Source organism: Ovis aries, chromosome 3 (assembly GCF_016772045.2).
Source record: "Ovis aries strain OAR_USU_Benz2616 breed Rambouillet chromosome 3, ARS-UI_Ramb_v3.0, whole genome shotgun sequence".
In the NCBI taxonomy this organism is placed as follows: domain Eukaryota; kingdom Metazoa; phylum Chordata; class Mammalia; order Artiodactyla; family Bovidae; genus Ovis; species Ovis aries.
The window spans coordinates 54,335,290-54,340,374 of record NC_056056.1 but is presented as its reverse complement, the minus strand read 5'-3'; the positions used below and the strand labels follow the sequence as shown (position 1 = coordinate 54,340,374).

General features: G+C 34.4%; 1 non-coding gene across 1 annotated transcript; it reads right to left on the bottom strand.

Annotated features, from left to right (window-relative positions):
- Positions 1 to 466: 466 nt before the first annotated feature.
- LOC114114193 (U6 spliceosomal RNA) lies at positions 467 to 572 on the bottom strand. Its single transcript, XR_003589030.1, has one exon. It is a non-coding gene; the product is annotated as a U6 spliceosomal RNA (small nuclear RNA).
- Between the last annotated feature and the right edge of the window lie 4,513 nt (positions 573 to 5,085).

Genomic DNA, 5,085 nt, shown 5'->3' with positions numbered 1-5,085 from the left:
AAAATTGAAATGAAAACTGCACTAGAGGAAATCAATTGGTGATAAGATAATACAGAAGAATGTATTAAAAAAAAAAACCTGGAAAATAAAACAGTTTAAATTACCCAGAACAGTTTAAATTAAAATATCAAAATGAAAAAAAGATTTTTTAAAAATTAGAATAGTTTAAGTCTTTGTTTGTATGTTTGTTTTAATCCATTCAGCTAATCTATGTCTTTGATTTGAGCATTTATTCAGTTACATTTACAGTAATTATTAATAGGCATGTACATATTGCCGTTGTATAACTTGATTTCTTGTGGTTTTATAATTTTAGTTTTTGTTCCTTTCTTCTTTTTTGTACTCTCCTCCCTTGTGAATTTATGACTAGTTTTAGTATTTATACTTTATTGTGATTCCTTTCTCTTTTGTATCTTTGTATCTCTTACAGATTTTTGGTCTCTAATTATCATGAGGTCTATAAATAAAACATATGAAATGCTTCACAGATTTGCTTGATTTCCTTGCACAGAGGCCATGTTTATCTTCTCTTTACCATTTCAATTCAGTAAATGTGCTGTGGAATCTAGCACTGAAGGGTTTACTTACGTTAATTTTGAGTGAACAACGTGAGACTCAAAACAGTGTGAGTTAGTGAACTGTTTCTAATTCAAAAGTCACCACTTTAAGACTTAGTGTCTTAAGAAGACAATAATTGTGTATTTTTGGTCAGATCTTGGTTATATTGTATAATAACTGAGTTGATATTTGTGTAAAACAAGAACCTAAGGAGTGAGAGAAATATTTGTAAACAATATATCTGATAAAGTGTTATTATTCAAAATGTGTAAGAAAGTTGCATAATTCAACAACAAAAAATAATTTGGCTTTAAAATGGCCAAGGTACATGAATAGATAATGTTCAAAGAAGACATCTAGAACACGAAAAAGTACTCAACATCTCTAATCATCAGGGAAATGTAGATCAAAACCTCACATCTGTTAGGATGGCTATTACCAAAAAGACAAGGGATAGTAAATGTTGCCAATAATTTGGAAAAGAGAAAACTGTGATACTGTTTATTCCTGTCAGAAATATAAACTTGTATTTTCACTATGGAATACAAGATGGATGGTGGTCCAAGTATTTTTTTTAAATTTTTTATTAAAAAAAAATTTTTTAAATTTTTTTAAATTTTAAAATCTTTAATTCTTACATGCATTCCCAAACATGAACCGCCCTCCCACCTCCCTCCCCATAACATCTCTCTGGGTCATCCCCATGCACCAGCCCCAAGCATGCTGCATCCTGCGTCAGACATAGACTGGCGATTCGATTCTTACATGATAGTATACATGTTAGAATGCCATTCTCCCAAATCATCCCACCCTCTCCCTCTCCCTCTGAGTCCAAAAGTCCATTATACACATCTGTGTCTTTTTTCCTGTCTTGCATACAGGGTCGTCATTGCCATCTTTCTAAATTCCATATATATGTGTTAGTATACTGTATTGGTGTTTTTCTTTCGAGCTTACTTCACTCTGTATGATTGGCTCCAGTTTCACCCATCTCATCAGAACTGATTCAAATGAATTCTTTTTAATGGCTGAGTAATACTCCATTGTGTATATGGACCACAGCTTTCTTATCCATTCATCTGCTGATGGACATCTAGGTTGTTTCCATGTCCTGGCTATTAGAAACAGTGCTGTGATGAACATTGGGGTACATGTGTCTCTTTCAATTCTGGTTTCCTCGGTGTGTATGCCCAGCAGTGGGATTGCTAGGTCATAAGGCATTTCTATTTGCAATTTTTAAAGGAATCTCCACACTGTTCTCCATAGTGGCTGTACTAGTTTGCATTCCCACCAACAGTGTAGGAGGGTTCCCTTTTCTGCACACCCTCTCCAGCATTTATTGCTTGCAGATTTTTGGATCGCAGCCATTCTGACTGGTGTGAAGTGGTACCTCATTGTCGTTTTGATTTGCATTGCTCTGATAATGAGTGATGTTGAGCATCTTTTCATGTGTTTGTTAGCCATCCATATGTCTTCTTTGGAGAAATGTCTATTTAGTTCTTTGGCCCATTTTTGATTGGGTCGTTTATTTTTCTGGAATTGAGCTGCATAAGTTGCTTGTATATTTTTGAGATTAGTTGTTTGTCAGTTGCTTCATTTGCTATTATTTTCTCCCATTCAGAAGGCTGTCTTTTCACCTTGCTTATAGTTTCCTTTGTTGTGCAGAAGCTTTTAATTTTAATTAGATCCGATTTGTTTATTTTTGCTTTTATTTCCAGAATTCTGGGAGGTGGATCATAGAGGATCCTGCTGTGATTTATGTCTGAGAGTGTTTTGCCTATATTCTCCTCTAGGAGTTTTATAGTTTCTGGTCTTACATTTAGATCCTTAATCCATTTTGAGTTTATTTTTGTGTGCGGTGTTAGAAAGTGATCTAGTTTCATTCTTTTACAAGTGGTTGACCAGTTTTCCCAGCACCACTTGTTAAAGAAATTGTCTTTACTCCATTGTATATTCTTGCCTCCTTTGTCAAAGATAAGGTGTCCATAGGTGTGTGGATTTATCTCTGGGCTTTCTATTTTGTTCCATTGATCTATATGTCTGTCTTTGTGCCAGTACCATACTGTCTTGATGACTGTGGCTTTGTAGTAGAGCCTGAAGTCAGGCAAGTTGATTCCTCCAGTTCCATTCTTCTTTCTCAAGATTGCTTTGGCAATTCGAGGTTTTTGTATTTCCATACAAATCTTGAAATTATTTGTTCTAGTTCTGTGAAAAATGTGGCTGGTAGCTTGATAGGGATTGCATTAAATTTGTAAATTGCTTTGGGTAGTATACTTATTTTCACTATATTGATTCTTTCGATCCATGAACATGGTATATTTATCCATTTATTAGTGTCCTCTTTGATTTCTTTCATCAGTGTTTTATAGTTTTCTATATATAGGTCTTTAGTTTCTTTAGGTAGATATATTCCTAAGTATTTTATTCTTTTCTTTGCAATGGTGAATGGAATTTTTTCCTTAATTTCTTTTTCTACTTTCTCATTATTCGTGTATAGGAATGCAAGGGATTTCTGTGTGTTGATTTTATATCCTGCAACTTTACTATATTCATTGATGAGCCCTAGTAATTTTCTGGTGGAGTCTTATGTTGCTTATAAAAGACCCACCTCAAAACAAGGGACACATACAGACTGAAAGTGAAGGGATGGAAAAAGATATACCACACAAATAGAGCCCAAAAGAAAGCAGGAGTGGCAATACTCATATCCGATAAAATAGACTTTAAAACAAAGGCTGTGAAAAGAGACAAAGAAGGCCACTACATAATGATCAAAGGATCAATCCAAGAAGAAGATATAACAATTATAAATATATATGCACCCAATATAGGAGCACCGCAATATGTAAGACAAATGCTAACAAGTATGAAAGGGGAAATCAACAATAACACAATAATAGTGGGAGACTTTAATACCCCACTCACACCTGTGGACAGATCAACTAACAGAAAATTAACAAAGAAATGCAAACTTTAAATGATACATTAGATCAGTTAGACCTAATTGATATCTATAGGACATTTCACCCCAAAACAATGAATTTCACCTTTTTTTCAAGTGCTTATGGAACCTTCTCCAGGATAGATCACAACCTGGGCCATAAATCTAAACTTGATAAATTCAAAAAATCGAAATCATTCCAAGCATCTTTTCTGACCATAATGCATTAAGATTAGATCTCAATTACAGGAGAAAAACTATTAAAAATTCCAACATATGGAGGTTGAACAACACACTTCTGAATAACCAACAAATCACAGAAGAAATCAAAAAGAAATCAAAATATGCATAGAAACTAATGAAAATGAAAACACAACAACCCAAAACCTGTGGGACACTATAAAAGCAGTGCTAAGAGGCAAGTTCTTAGCAATGCAGGCATACCTCAAGAAACAAGAAAAAAGTCAAATAAATAACCTAACTCTACAACTAAAGCAACTAGAAAAGGAAGAACTGGAGAACCCCAGAGTTAGTAGAAGGAAAGAAATCTTAAAAATTAGGGCAGAAATAAATGCAAAAGAAATAAAAGAGACCATAGCAAAAATCAACAAAGCCAAAAGCTGGTTCTCTGAAAGGATAAATAAAATTGACAAGTTTTTTTTTTTTTTAAAAAGCTATCATATGATCTAGCAATTCCATCTTTGAGTATTTATTCAAAGGAAATGAATTTACTCTCCTATAGGTGTAGATGTATCCCCGGTTGATTCCAACATCATTCATAATGACCAAATATTAAACAAATCTAAATAACTTATGTCTACTGGTGTATGAGTGGAAAAAGAAAATATGAAATATATGAACATATGATGGAATATTTTTCTGCCATAAAAAGAAGAAAAGTTTGCCATTTGGGGGAAAAAAAAAAAACATGAATGGGTCTTCAGACATTATGCTAAGTGAATCAAGTCAGTCAGAGAATGATGAATACTGTATGATCTCACTTCTTTATGAAATCTAAAAACATCAAACTCATAGAAACAGAGTAGAATGGTGATTGCCAAGGGCTGAGGGGTGGAGGAAATGAGGAGATGACAGCTTAGATAGAAATACAAAGGCCAAAAGGCCATAGATTTAATATTTGATATGTATTTGATTTACTACTTTCTGATGATTCTCATTAAAGCTTTTAATTTTTATTTAGCCACTCAGATATTAAGATGATTGAGAAATATTTTAAAATATATTCTTACATATTCCACTCCCTCTAGGGCATTTTATCATAGGAAGAGATAAAAATTACTCAAAGGTATCACAAGTTAAGGGTTTCCCTGGTAGCTCAGCTGGTAAAGAATCCACCTGCAATGAAGATCCCCTGGAGAAGGAATCAGCTACTCACCCCAGTATTCTTGGACTTTCCCTGGTGGCTCAGATGGTAACAACTCCACCTGCAATACAGGAGACCACGGTTTGATCCCTGGATTGGGAAGATTCCCTGGAGAAGGGCATGGTAACCCACTCCAGTATTCTTGCCTGAAGAACCCCATGGACAGAGGAGCTTGGCTGGCTATAGTCCATTGGATCCCAAA